At 28.6% G+C, this 8,816-nt stretch overlaps 1 pseudogene; it reads right to left on the bottom strand.

The window, feature by feature from the left end:
- Positions 1-6,195: 6,195 nt before the first annotated feature.
- On the bottom strand, positions 6,196-8,109 carry LOC131180247 (translationally-controlled tumor protein homolog; annotated as a pseudogene).
- Between the last annotated feature and the right edge of the window lie 707 nt (positions 8,110-8,816).

Below are 8,816 nucleotides of genomic sequence, written 5' to 3'. Positions count from 1 at the left end.
GGTTTTTAATTCTCACTAAAATGCTCACCACTTCCAAAATGTAAGAAAATCGTTTTAAAATCCCTTGTAGGGTACTTAATGAGTTATCGGTAGGTGAAGTTCGGTAGTTCATCAAGTATTCTACGGGATCATGTTATGCCTTACGGAGGGGTAAGGTGTGACAGGTAATGCCGGGTACAATACCTATTTCTATTGCTCCTTATTGGATGGCACCCACTGAATTGAAGGAGTTGAAAACTCAGTTGCAAGAGTTGCTTGATAAGGGGTTCACACGCCCTAGTGTGTCACCATGGGGAGCTCCAGTGCTATTTGTGTATTGATTACCAGCAGTTGAACAAAGTAACTGTGAAGAATAAATATCCATTGCCCAGAATTGACGATCTGTTTGATCAGTTGAAGGGAGCCGGTGTATTTTCAAAAATTGATCTCAGATCAGGGTATCATCAGTTAAGGGTAAAGGATGCAGATGTGTCAAAAACTGCATTCAGAACCCGATATGGGCATTATGAATTTTTAATGATGCCGTTTGGGTTAACAAATGCACCAGCAGCATTTATGGACCTTATGAACTGTATCTTCCATCCATACTTGGATCAGTTTATAGTGGTCTTTATTGATGATATTCTGGTGTATTCCAAGACCAGGGAAGAACATGATGAACATATGAGGATTGTTCTACAAACCCTGCGAGAAAAGGAGTTGTATGCTAAGTTGTTCAAGTGTGACTTCTGGATGAGTGAAATCTCTTTCCTTAGACACATAGTATCAGTAGAGGGGATTAGAGTAGATCCCAAAAAGATAGAAGCAGTGATGGAATGGAAGCCTCACAGAAATACAACTGAGGTTAGAAGTTTCTTGGGGTTAGCTGTGTATTACAGAAGATTTGTGAAGGGGTTCTCTCTTATAGCTGCTCCAATGACCAAATTGTTGCACAAGAATGTGAAATTTGGCTGGAACGACAAGTGCCAAGCCAGTTTTGAGAGGCTAAAGGCTATGTTGACAGAAGCACCAGTGCTATATGGCTATACAGTAAAAAGATTACAACTTCTTTAACATAAATCATAGCTAATTTTTCCATATGTCACATAATTTATAGTTTAAACTTTATTATTTAGAGATTGATTCAAGATGAAGTCTCTATCACCCTTGAATTATCTGTGCATGAATAACGGAACCAGATGAATTAAACTTTGTTTGTTAGGGAAAGTTATAGAGATTTTAATCTAGTTTCAAGATCAATAGAAATTTGACAATTTTTACATATATTTCCTCTTTGAATTTTCATACATGAAATTTGTGTATAAATTTAGAGCACGCCTAATGGGGCAACTTTAACCTCTAATGTGTATAAATTGTTCCTTCATTACAGTAATCATTCGTTTCCTTTTGCTTTTGTCTCATGAATTTTAATAAAATCTTAATTTATTAATTGGCATGTTGTTGAATTTGGTAAAATATGTTTGCCATTAAGACTGATCAACTGTTGGGTAGTAAAAATTTCGTTGAATTACATGTTAATTTTTAAGGCATCTCAAAAATTATAAGTCAATCTTTGCTTTTATAAGATAAATAATTTAATTCCTAAAACTTAATTTTGCCCACATAATGGATTCTCCATTTAACGTGATCGTTAATTCCATTACTCTCTTTTTAATTTGTAATAATTATGCCCTCTTAAGTTTAATTTTACTAACAACATTGTCCCTCAATCTAAATTTATATTTAATATTTATTTATTTTATATTTTAATAATTATATTAAAATAATACTTAAAATAATTATATTCAGATAATATATAATTAAATAAATGTATAATTAAAATTTACAATTATTTAATTATTTAAATAACATATAATTATTTAAACATAAAATATTAAAACATTGTTAAAAAAATATTTTTTTCTAAAATTTTAAATAATATACTTTTATAAATAATTAAAATATTTAATAAATAAATAAATAATATGCTATTCGAAATTTTAAAATTTTTTTATCTTAATTATAGTTTTCAATTTTATAAAGAATTAATGCTTTTAACATATTTTTGAAAATAAAAATTATAAAAAGTTGATTTAAATTATTTAATTAAATTAGAAATAACTAATTACTTAAATATAAAATTTGGATTAAGATATCATTTTGTCAGCAAAATAAAATTTAAGGATGTAAATATTTCAAATTGGAAAGAAAGTAATAGGAAAATTAACGATGGATCATTTGTTGATAAAATCAAATCAAACCTCATAAATTATTATTTTTTTTTTCATAAAAAAAATTAAACTGTAATTTTAACATATTTCAAGACTAATTTATAATTTATCATTATTTTTTTAATGAATTAAGAGATGAGTGCTAAAAAAAATATTAATCGCAAGTCTCCATAACTAACAGTGCGATAAACTATGTTCAATTTTTGTAATTATAAAATTAATAATTTTCAATAGCCTACTAATAGAATTTATTACAAATTTTCATTAAATATATTATCAAACATTAGGTGTATGGTGTAGGCTTTTGCCTTCAAGGGCTGAAATCTTTAGCTTTTTTTTTTTTTTTAATACAAAAAAGAGCCAACTTCACGTTAAAATTTTAAAAGCTACCTTCAGATGTTTTAGAACGCTAAAATTAACTTTACAAAACATATCACTGTTGAAACTTGAAAGCCTAACCAGACATCTTATTAAAAAAAAAAATTAAAGATATATGAAATTTATCCAAAAGTGAAAAAAAAAAAAAAAAAGAATAAATAAGTTATGCTTCACACTATTTGTATTTGACTGATCCTAAAATAAATAAATAAAAATAAATAAATCTTTGATGGTATCACGCATATAAAGCTATTCACCCTGTCATACATTTTATGCCCTGCTTTCATGTGTTTTGTGCTTAAACGAAATTTTCATTTTTGCAATCAGTTGACCCTCTTCCTTTTTCCTATCAAAGCAAAGGTACTACAACATCTGTTACTTACCTACGGTCCTTTCTTTGAGAAATAGTGAAATTCTGTAACCAATTTTAAAATAATCAAAATAGCTTATGCCAGCAATTAATTAACTTATCCAAAGATTTATTGCCAATTCTTGAGCTGGTGTCTCTCATTTGGGGTGTATATTATTAGGTTATAACCGAATAATCCAACAGAACCAATAAATTTTGGTTATTTTAATAAGACTAAATTTAGTTTGGTTTGATTTGGTTCAGTTGTTGATTAGTAATAATAAATATTTTTTATTTTCAGTTATCGGTTCAGTTACCTTTGATTTAGTAATCCAACTAACCAAAATAATCAAATTTCAATTAATTAATATATTAATTTAAATTTTATTAACATTATATTATTTATAATTATTATTTTATGATTTTATAATAATATTTAACTTATAATTATTATCTTATTAATATTAAATCATATTTACTATTTTTTATAAATAAAAAAAGAATATAAATATATTTTTATTAATATTTTATTAAATAATTAATAATATAATATATTTTTTATTTTTTTTAGTTAATTCGGTTATAATCGATCACCAACTGTATATTTTTTATTTCAATTAATTTTTGTTATCTCTCAATTTTGGTTCAATGTGGTTAATAATTTTAGAATTGATTAATAATTCGATTAATTGAAAATTCAGTTCAATTCGATTTAATTAACTAAATGCTCACCCCTACCTCCCACTCTCCCAAAAATTCTTCACCCTCGTTAATTAGACATGAGTGCAACAAACTCCCAACTCTGCTGCTCTTCAACAATTAACACATTGGCTCGCAGTCCACCCTTTTCCTTGCGCCACTATTTCACACACGCCCTCATCATCCCTGCCTCTTCCTCTTTCTCATTTTTGTCCAGTTGATCCACGAATATTGCCCCTCTTCATTCAATTTTGCGTTTCACATCTAGTCAATGATTCTGCACCAGCAAACTTGTTTAGTACTTACCATTTTTGACATTTTGTGCATTGTAACTGTAAATATAAAATTGAGCTTAATTTTGTGTTTCAAGTTGCAGTTGAATGCACGGAATGATAAATTAGCAAGTGCGCAACACATTTAATGATGCAGAATCCACCAAATACAAGTTAATTTTTCATAGATTTGAGGATAAATCACTAATGATTTGAAGTTTGCTAATAATATTAATATTTATTTCTCTTTACTACCGCATAAATTTTGAAATAGATTAATTCATTCTTCAAACTGCAGATAGTTTAGATCAGTTAAATTAATTTGATCTACTTTAATTTAAATAAATTATTTTGTTTATTTTAATTTAATTTAGATATTAATTAAAACATTCTAAAATCATTAAATTATGACTCATTACTAATGTTCAATTAAATTATGCCACGTGGCTTAATGATGTTGCATGAGCCAACTAAGAAATGCCATGTAGATTAATTAAATTTCATCTTTTAGAAAGAGAAAAGAATAAGCTCTATCACAGACTTTTACTGCAACCAAAATATTTCTCTAAATCCTTAGAAATAGATGCCTTCCCTTGGTTTTTTTTTTTTTTTTTTTCAGTCCTTCTTTATACACGTCTTTTGAAGCTCTGAATCTCTCTACAAGTTCAAAGCTTAAAGATTCTAAGTCGTCAAGTTTCCAAGTTCTTCAACCAATAAGAAATTGAAATTAGGCTTTTCATCAATCCATAATGGCACAAAAGAAGAACATCATGTCTTTCAATGCCACCAAAGTTAAGAACACGGCTTTCTTTGATGTTGAGACGTTTATCAATTCTAGCCTTAGCTATCACAAAAGTGAAATCAACTATTAAGATGCGTGTGCAAATTGTTCCTTTGTTGCAATAATCATTTATTCCTCTACAAGCATTAGGATTAATGGAAGATGTTTAATTGTTTCACCAAAGCCTCTTTATTACGCACCATCAATTAGTGCCTTTGGGATTATTTCTGTGATAATGACTAACACAGTATCACCTGATTCATAGTCCGTCATGGTACACATATCGATATGATAATGAAATACGTCAATTTTTATAATAGGGTACGCATAGTTAATACATTATATGGGATTGCGTAATATACTTAAATATATTACACAATTCGTTTTAAATTATATGCATGAAAAATATATAAACTATTTTATAAAATTTAAACTACATGTACATGTAAAATGCAAATAATAAAAAGCAAACAAATTAATAACTCTAACTTTTCTTAATTTAACTTTGAATTTGTTATGATTAAAACTTATTTTATATGAAATAATTATAAAATATATGTTTTTTAAGTATTCTATTTAATTAATATAAATATTTTTATTTCTTAAATTATTTCTTTTTCTTTTAAATGCTATCTATTTTTTTCTAACTTATCTTTTATAGAATTCGTTAATTCAAGTTTTTGGGCACGTAAATATATTGCTTTTGGGTATAAAGAATTAGAAACATAGTATGAAAGGGGTAGAAGCGATTTAGGTAACATTGGACTGCCACCATGTCTATGGAAGAACACGTTGCTAACTTGGCTAACCTTATGAAAAATCTCTTCAGTACACTACAAGAAAGATAACCAAGTCCAAATCATAATCATAATTATTGATTATAGTAAGATTCACATGAGATTCACATGAGATTCACCATAATTAATAATTATAAATATATTGTATAATTTTTTTTTTAAAAATTAAATTTGTGAATAATGTGGAGAGTTTGATTGAAAAGGTACCAGACTTTAAATAATTATAGATTCACCACAAACTAGAGATGCTACAGAAATCTCTTGTGTAACAACGCTTACAAAAACCATACAACTTCTTGTTGATGGCTCCATCTCCACTGTTTGATTGACAAATATTCAATAGAAATTTAAAAGGATTTTTATTTGCATAAAAATCAAAGTGCATGAAAATTTTATGTCATAAATTAAGAAGGACCGCACATATACAAAATTTACCAACCATAAAAAAATAATAATAATAATAATTTGTGCTTCACATGACTTGTATTTCACTGATCCTTCAATAAATAAAACATGCATGCTAGTTGTTATCACACTCATAAAGTTGTTCACCCTTAACAGTTTTTATATCTTATTATTACGAATATCTTCATGTGCTTTATGCCTAAATAAAAATTTCATTTTCACAATCAATTGACCTTCTTCGTTTCTCATATAAAAGCCAAGGTGCTACAACATTAAATACTTACCTTACCTTGAGAATAAAAAGTGCAAGTTCTCTCTCTCTCTTTTTTTTTTTTAAAAAATTTCATCAAGAATTGTGAAGTTCACATTAAAAGTTAAGGCAGCCTTCTGGTGAGGGCTTAAGTAGTTAATTAAGTGGGCTTAATTTTTTTGTGTTTCATATTGCAGCTGAAGTAAATAAAATGCCAAACAGTTGAGTTCTGATTTTTCATAGATTTGGGGATAATTTAGAACTTTAATAAGTCAAATTATTCAATGATTTAACCTAAGATTTAAGGTTTAATTGCAGCACTTATCTTTTATTAGAAAAAAGCCTTTACTGTGTGTCCCTACATTCTTTTAGTTACTTTGAAAATGTTTAATTAATTAGTTACTGCCATCTTTAAACAATCTGATTAGTAGCTTTTTTTTAACAAATTTAGAATACACTCTCAATAAAAGATTAAATTATTTGTGAACCAAGTTATTAGTACCCAATGAGATAGAAAAGCATGTTATAGCCGATCAATTATGCAATTGAACCAAAATAGGAGGCATGAGGCACCAAATGAAAAGGGTACAAAGATAGAACATGAACTATAGCAAGAACTTCCACTTCGAAGCTAGCTATTCGCCCTTAGCACTTGGCCTCCTTAAAAGAATAGGCAAAGTATAAAAATGTTCTGCGGCTCTTTAGCTGTTTTGATTTACTTTTGTGAAGTTGTGTGCTTTGTGTTATTTTCCTGTGTCTTGGCTTTATCAGTTGACAGCTCGGATGATATTTGGTTTTGTTTTCTTAACTTGGTTGTAACAATGTTTTGGTCAAGTTTTTTCATCTAGCTTGCGACTTTCTAGGCATGAATGTAATGGAGAGACCTTTTGGTTAAGACTTCAAGCTAAATTTTCCTGGCATCTCAATAGTAATATTCTCAGCTTATAGAAAATAAAAATGTTGGGTCAGTGGCACCTTCCTTCTAGTAAGCAAATACCATCATCATGCATATCTCCCGCCCACACAAAAAATTGAAAGTTACTGATCTTCGACAGCAGGAACTTGGTTGCTCCCAGACTGTTTTCTTGAAAGTCTCTTGCTTCTCCTTGTCCAGCTTAGGCGTCAACAACTTGATAAACCTCTTCTGACAAAATGTTTCTTGTCAAAAGCAGGTTGCTCCCGGAGCCTATATGTGTTAACAATGTCAACCACTTTAACAGCCTGGTCATCAACACCCTCATCTTCTTCTCCACCGAGAAGGATTTGTATCAATTAATGTCTTCATCAATGGCTCTTGAGCACCCCACTTTCCCTCAACTGCCATTCTGAATTTCCTTGAATGGGAACGAGTTCGAGAAAAGCTCATCATCGGTAAGCAAATCCTGATAGACCAACATGATTGCTGAGTCTCTCTGATCGAACCACACAAAGTACAGAAGAAGCAGCAGCAACAAACAAGAGAGAGGGTATCTTGTTTGTTACTTGGACTATAGGGTTTCACAATTACAATCTATTGTGTACAGCATGCAAGTCACATGCATAAGTATCCAGAGTTATTGGCTCTATGTTCATGGACTGCAATGATTTTGAGCTGAAGATTTTATTTTTGAACTTCCCAATAAAAATAAAACCTTCAGGTTCAAAACCATTGCAGTCAATGTGCATCAGCGCAGTGAATTTTCCAATGCGAGAAATAGGCTGCCCATGGCTGATAACCAGGACACTGGTCTCTATGACTTGCATTCTCTGCACCATAGAATAGATCGGGAAATCATCTTTATGACATGATATTAGCTGCCATTTCTTTTTTAAGGTGGTGAATGAAAGCTATTATGTGTTTGAATTTGTTTTTGGAAATTTGGACAATTGGGATGACTGTAGAAGGGCATCCACCATAACAATTTCTAACTTAGCACTCATATTTTGGAAATTGTTTGTGTACGGTGGGTTGCTTTTCAGTTTGCACTCAAATGAAGATATTTTTTTTCAATATGTATATGGTCAATATATGCAGGGGTGGTAAATGGATATTTGGCTGAGATGAATAGTCATTTTGGGTTGTCCATCAAATCCTTATAAAAAGGATGTGGATGAATTTATGAATTGCATATTGTTTTAAATTAAAATAATTTTTTAGAAAATTAGTTTTTATTAATTTAATTTTTAGTTTAAAATTAGAAATTCTTATATCAATTCAAACCGATCAATTTTACGTTGACTTATACGGGTCGGATGAATCCTCAAGAGCCATTAATTTTACAAGCCTTTTAGATTTTTTATAAACTAGTATAATGCCAATGCTATACATAAGCAATTTATAATTTTTATTTTTTAATTTAATTTTTAATTACATTTTAAATAAGGTAAATTATTACTATTAATTTAATTTTAAATTAAAATTTCTCTCTTATTTAATATAATTTGAATAAATTTTTATTTGTTATAATAATAAAATTTTAATTAACTTATGATGTAATTAATTAAAATACATATTTAATTCTTTTTATACATATATTAATAGTAATTTCTATGATTATTTCGTTTAAAATGTAATAAAAGTACTTTATTCAAAAAATAATTTAAATTTCATAAAATTTTTATATTTTTCTCATAATATATGTAAATTGATATTTATTTTTTGTAAATTATGTAAAATACATTAGATTAATGAGAAA

This window comes from Hevea brasiliensis, chromosome 5 (assembly GCF_030052815.1).
Source record: "Hevea brasiliensis isolate MT/VB/25A 57/8 chromosome 5, ASM3005281v1, whole genome shotgun sequence".
Classification (NCBI taxonomy): domain Eukaryota; kingdom Viridiplantae; phylum Streptophyta; class Magnoliopsida; order Malpighiales; family Euphorbiaceae; genus Hevea; species Hevea brasiliensis.
The sequence above is the reverse complement of the archived record's forward strand: the minus strand, read 5'-3'. Positions and strand labels throughout refer to the sequence as shown.